The following is a 7500-nucleotide window of genomic DNA, read 5'->3' on the forward strand; positions in this document are numbered from 1 at the left end:
TGTACAGCCGTTACTTCCTTTATATTTTTTTCGGAGAACCGAGCCAATATCAGTCGCAGATCGTAGTTAATCAAGCTGAATTCTTGATAATTGCGAGGCAGAAACAGAATCGATGCCAAACGAGGCACAGTGACACACATTTTGTTGGATTTGGAGACATGAAAGCGCATTTACCATGGGTCTTTTTCAATTACGTAGCGAATTCAAAGGAAATGTAAATTAATAAAAAAAAAAGGTAAAAAAGCGATCGTATATGCAATGTGGAGATCACAAGCAACATCCTCGCTGTATCGATAGTTCTTCGATAAATCAAATCATAAAATTATTATAAGTTTGGGATTCTAATCAATCCAAATTAACCTAACCTAACCTAACATTGGCTAACCTAACATGCCTAACCTAACCTAACCTGACCAAGCCTAACCTTACCTGACCTAATCTCACCTTACCTTACCTAACCTAACCTTGCCTAACTCAACCTTGCTTAATCTAACCTTGTCTAACTTAACCTTACCTAACCTAACCTTGTCTAACTTAACCTTGCTTAACCTAACTTAACCTTGCCTAACTTAACCTAACCTGACGTGACCTAATTTAACCTTACCTAGCTTGACCTAACCATGCCTAACCTAACTTAATCTAACCTTACCTTGCCTAACCTAACCTAACCTAGTTTAATCTAGCCTTGCCTAACCTAACCTTGCCCAACCTAACCTTGCCTAACCTAACCTTGCCCAACTTAACCTTGCCTAACCTAACCTTGCCCAACCTAACCTTGCCTAACCTAACTTAGCCTAACCTACCCTAACCTAACTTTGCCTAACCTAACCTAACCTGACCTAACACTACCTAACCTTCCCTAACCTAGCCTAACCTAACCCAACCTAACCTTCCCTAACAAAACTTTGCCTAAATAAACTTCCCCTAACCTAACCAAATGTATTTTAATCTATTGCCACTTCCTCCTCTCGCAAACTACAATTGACTGTGCCACTAGTTACTTGCATATATATGTATATATATATATATATATATATATATATATATATATATATACATATATATATACATATATATATGTGTATCATATAAATATATATGTATATATGCATACACATATATACGTATACATACATACATACATACATACACACACACACACACACACACACATATATATATATATACATATATATATATATATATATATATATGTGTGTGCGTGAGTGTGTGTGTGTGTGTGTGTGTGTGTGTGTGTGTGTGTGTGTGTGTGTGTGTGTGTGTGTGTGTGTGTGTGTGTGTGTGTGTGTGTATGTTGAGACATTGTGACAAGTTGAAAAAGGTGGAAAAAGAGAGTCACAGGTCTCGTTCCGAGTTTATTTCTGACCGGTTTTTTCTTGTAGCTTCTTCAGAGCGAAACCGGTCAGGAATAAACTCGGAACAATACCCATGACTCTCTTTTTCCACCTTTTTCATATATATATATATATTGCTAAACAGAAATGTAGCAGCACATTTGTAAACGACACACAGGAAACCCACAGTCGGAGAAAATAAACTTCGAATAGAGAAGAATCCTATATTTCGGCTATCAACTGTAGCCCTCTTCAGGAAAGTAGCCCTTCCTGAAGAGGGCTACAGTTGATAGCCGAAATATAGGATTCTTCTTTATTCGAAGCTTATTTTCTCCGACTGTGGGTTTCCTGTGTGTCATATATATATATAAATATGTGTATATATATATACACACATGTATATATATATTTATATATATATATATACATATATATATATATATATATATATATACATATATATATACATATATATATATGTGTGTGTGTGTGTGTGTGTGTATATATATAAATATATATATATATGCATACACACACATATATATATATATATATATATATATATATATATACGCATAAAAACACATTTTGTAACATTCTAGCCCTGTTATAATTTTTATTGATCGATTAACCATTTTACTTGTCCCAAATATTCTTGTTTCTATTTGACCGTATATGAGGTGTCCAGAAACATAGGGGCATCCTCGTCACTATTACTTGCTTCGAGTTAAGGACGGATATATATATATATATATATATATATATATATATATATATATATATTTATATATATGTATGTATATATATATATATATATATATATATATATATATATATATATATATATATATATAGAGAGAGAGAGAGAGAGAGAGAGAGAGAGAGAGAGAGAGAGAAAGAGAGAGAGAAGGCTTACGCTTTTCATGATCCGTGCTTAACCTGAAATTAGTACAATTGGCTAGGATGCCCCTCTTTTTCTGGAAGCCTCATGTTTCCTCCTCCACTCTTCCATGCAACCGAACCTTTCTTCTCCTCAAAGCCACACGCGTTCCTTTCTTCATATTCCTTAACTACAACCCGACACTTTGTCCTTATTTTTCTACTTCCTTATTTTTATTTCTTTTTCTCCTTTTTCTTCTCCTCCTTCTTCTTCTTCTTCGTTTCTTGTCATCTATAGTAATTAGTTTTGTATTATGATACCTCGCTGTTGTCTGCATTTGTTTATTCTCCTCCGCCACGTGCCTATACCATCTTAGTGCGTTTTTGTTTTTATCCCCTGCAATCACTTTTCTACTTATGATTTATATTTACGAATATTTCTATTGTGTTTCTTGTATCTTCCCTCGGCCCGCCACAACGATTCTCCACAATTCAGTTCTTTATAGAAGTATAGGATCTATTATGTTTCTTACTCTCTTCAGTGATTTATATATTCTCTCTATTAAGAAATTCCAACACACATATTCTTATCTCTCTATCTCCTGTTTCCTACTCTTCCCCTCTTCCTCCTTTATCTGTTTGTATAGAATTCTTTTTTTATTTATGTTGTGTCATTATTTTCTATATCCACGCTGCAATTTTACCTTCCCTGTTTCTCTCTTCCAGTTCTGTCCTTCTTCGTACGATCATGAAGTTTTACCTCGTTCTCCTCAACTACTTAAGAAAAAAAGTCGTAATCTTGACCAATGTTTTCACTTTTTTATTATTGGGATTTGTATTTTTATTATTTCCTTTTGAATTTTTGGTCTATGATTTTTTCATATGTATCCAATCAGTTGCCCACAAGTCTGTCAAAAGAAACACTTTGTTAGGCCACCGTTGTCATTATTGACTGGTGATGGATACGGAGCTGCCTAGTGTAGGCCTTATGGTCTCTTGCAGTCTCCTTCATTCTTATCTTCTTATGTTAGTAACAACTCCGTCTTTTTTTTTTTCGCTCGATCTCTTCCCGTAGTTTCTCTTCCGATCACTACCTTCATTCTCTCTTCGCTCGCGCCGTTACATTACTAAACCAACGTCTCCTGTCGTCTTCCAGGCTTCAGCTGGAAGTACACATTGACACCCAACCGCGTCCCATGACGGACGAAGAGAGCAACGACGAGAGACCTGCAGGTAAATACAACAAAATCAATGTAGTTGTAGTTTAAACTTAATGATCCATTGCAGGACCAACCTACCCCACGAGGGACTACACGGCCTCTGTGCCTTAATAAAGCTTAGTAAGGCTGTATGTAAGGTGAGATTTGCTGAACATGAAACTGTGATATGTTGGAATGGCTGTGATTGTCAATGCAACTAATACACGATAAAAAACGGTAACTGATATTTCGAATATAGAATGACTTTGAGTAATATTTTTCTCATAAATCAATATTCACCAGGTTTATCAACCATGGCCGTGAATTATATAATTATATATAATATTCATCTTTTTCAGTCCTGAGAAATATCTATTTTCAAACTTCTTCGAAACCTTCATCTCCGCGTTGCCTACACGTTACCACTGTCGTAATTATTTCTTTTATAATTATCACTATAGTTATTGACAACAACGTTAATGATGGCAGCAGTAATAACAATAACGTACTATTAATAGTCATGGAAGTACTAGAATCAGTTTGAGGAATACTAGAAATAAGCAGGGTCTCCTACTCTCCTAGTTTTGTGACTGATCTTGCCACGGGAAACCATTTTGGTGAAAAGTTGGAGCTCTCCGCCCAATTGGTCTCTGGTGGTAAACATGGTCGACATGGAGCCCTGCGAGGTAGCTAGGGTGGTTGGCGCGCGTGTGTGTGTGTGTGTGTGTGTGTGTGTGTGAGAGAGTGTGCGTGTGTGTGTGTGTGTGTGTGTGTGTGTGTGTGTGTGTGTGTGTGTGTGTGTGTGTGTGTGTGTGTGTGTGTGTGTTTGTGTGTGTGTGTGTATGCTGTGATATAGTTCATGTGAATTCATTAATGCAGAATCTGCTGCTGTAACAACACACACACACACACACACACACACACACACACACACACACACACACACACACACACACACACACACACACACACACTTGAAATTGCCGTAATTTGATAAGTTCTTCTTTGGACAGATTTCAGAGGAATAGTGTCCCATAAGGGAAGGGAGAACGACTGCACAGACGGACGCGGAAGAGTTCCTCAAGAAGAAAGAAGAAGCAGAGACTTCACTTCAAAACCAGAAGGAGGAGGAAGGGGTGGAGTAGGAAGAGGAGGAGTAGCAGGAAGAAGAGGAGGGATAGGAAGAGGAGGAGGAAGAGGGGGAGGAGGAGGAGGAGGAGGAGGAGGAGGAAGGGGAGAAGAAGGAAGAGGCATTGGTGGTCGTGGGTCTAGTTTGTCCACGTGGCGAGCAGTGGTCAGGGCCAAGAAGAAGGAACGAGAGGAACGTCAACAAATCATGGCCGTGAGTTGAGTTCTTTCTTGCATTCTCTTCCTCGACTTCTTCGTCTTCATCTTCTTCCTCTCTCTCATTCTCTCCACCAACCCAAGACACCTTAGATTTGAGCTCGGGTCTCTCCCGAAGGTCACTCACTCACTGACAGAAAGTTCATGCCCGGAAGATTCATACAGACGCATACATAGACAAACATATACACACACAATGTTCGTGTGAGCATATATATATATATATATGTATATGCAACAGTAATCACATAAAACACGTGAATAAAGATAGATTGCTTGAAACCACGAGGAAATCAAAGATTGGAATACAGAACGTTTTCGTCTATTTAGGACATTTTCAAAGTGACGAAATAGACGAAAACGTTAAGTATTCCGATCTTTGATTTCCTTGTGGTTTCATGCAAAAAAAAAATAATAATAAATAAATAAATAAATATATATATATATATATATATATATATATATATATATATATATATATATATAATTGCAGAAACCACAGGGATATTAAAGTCGGAATACTGAACGTTTTCGTCTATTACATCCTCTGAGGATGTCGTAATAGACTAAAACGTTCAGTATTCCGACTTTAATATCCCTGTGGTTTCTGCAATATCTTTTCGTCACGCGTTATTGTGATTATATATATGTATATATATATATATATATATATATATATATATATATATATATATATATATATTATATATATATATACTACACACATACACGCACCGAATATTACACATGAAAGACACCCTGGACATTTATTTAGTGACATTATACAAACTAGAATCCAATTTCATAGAATAATTACGAGATTATGAATGTATCTTACGAACTACAGCAATGATCACGAGCGATGTGTGTCTCTCCTGTATCATTGTCATCACAACTAGTTTTGGGTAGAAGAAGAGTTAGCGAAGATGTATAGGAACACTCTATTGCTCTAACGTTTCGACCAATAGTGTCATCTTCAGACCTCATTGGTCGAAACATTAAAGTAATAGAATGTTTCAATGCACACTCGCTGACTCTTCCATTATCTGCGTCCTCATATGTCTTTGAATTTACTCACAAATAGTTTTTCTTCTCTATCCTATCCCCGCGCTCATAGAAATATTTAGGGGCCATGAACGAAGCAGTTTAGCAAATGTTAATCTCTGCACGTTCTCTCGTTTTCTTCTTCCACTGGATGGCTCAGGAACTTTCTTCCTCTTCCCCGTCTTGATACCTTCCCGCCTGCCTATGTCTTGGGCTCTCTGGAAAATGTAGTTTCAAGACACTTTCCTTCCAGTTAATCTCGAATAGACGCAATCCTCGTTCTTTTATATCTGAAGTGGTCTTCTGGGGACATTTTATTTAAACTGATCGATTGATTGTTTCATTTGTTCCTATTGGTGTTCTTTGAATACAAATAAAAAGGAATGATATGGTAACAAAGAGGAAAGAATTGATCGTGTTTTTTTTTCTTCAGATTTGCCACACGAAAGTCGAGGAGGCCAAGGATCTGAGTCACCAGCTGGCCAAGAGCGGCATCTGGGTATCTCTGGAAACGCTGCAAAGGTGAGTCGGTCGAAGAAAAAACCCCAAAATCGTGTCGCTGCGTGCAGTTGACGCAGATGAGGCATCGGGAGGGGGAATTACAAAGGAGATACAAAGAGCAACAGACCTATCGTTCCTTACGGGGCTGTTTGCGAATTGAAAAATGGTGTAAACAAAAGAAACAGTTAAGAACCATTTACTTGATTTAATTGAATGGGCTCACGATGCTGAGAAATAAGTTAGTTTGGGGTTGTACTCCATAAGATAGGCAGAGACAGATTGCTGGTTACTGATATAGAGTATATATTTTTGTGGGTGTTGGTGGGGATGTTGGTGTGTGTGTGGGTGTGAGTATGTGTGTGTGTGGATGTGAGTGTGTGTGTGTGGTTATGAGTATGGGTGTGAGTGAATATGGACGTGGATGTGTGTGTGGGTGTGGGAAGGCAAGGACAATAGATCCGGCGAGGTCAGGTTGCCTCATTGTAGGTCAGATGGAAGGGAAGCTTTGGTCCAGGTAGGAGGGATTCTGCGCGCCTCCCCCTCCCCCTCCCCTCCTCCCTCCCCCCCCCCATTTCAAGGAATAAATATGTACAGTCACTTAGGATAGATCGGGTGTCTCACCGGAGTATTCACTGGCGGGTAGTTTCAACTCAGTATGTGGTCATTCCAGTCAGTCTTCATGTCAGTTCAGGTCAACGGAAACCCGAGGTCATAAGTGTGTCAACTGAGGTCACATAGGCTTCATTGTAAGACACACTGATGGCGTAATCGTAAGCATGCTGGTCTCGAATTCGCTTGGTTACGGGTTCGAATCCCGCACGACTTCCTGATTCCCAGCAGTAACTGTTACCTGCCCCCAACAGTTCCCAAAGCGCCTAATAGGGCAAAGGTGACGGCTTTGACTGCAGCTACTCAGAGCCTCCTGGCGTAGGCTTCTCATCTTATTTGCCTCGAGGCTCGTTTACTGTAAACAGCTTCTGTGGTGAGCAAAGACCGGTCGGGCGGGTGACAGCACCGCAAACATTGAATTAATGAATAAATGAATAGATGAAATAAAATAAGATAAAATAGAATAAAATAAAATAGAATAAAATAGAATAAAATAGAATAAAGTAAAATAGAACAAAATAAAATAAAATAGAATAAAATAAGATACAATAAAATCAAATCAAATTATA

Source organism: Oratosquilla oratoria, chromosome 15, assembly GCF_046742065.1.
Source record: "Oratosquilla oratoria isolate Oo_2021 chromosome 15, ASM4674206v1, whole genome shotgun sequence".
Lineage (NCBI taxonomy): Eukaryota > Metazoa > Arthropoda > Malacostraca > Stomatopoda > Squillidae > Oratosquilla > Oratosquilla oratoria.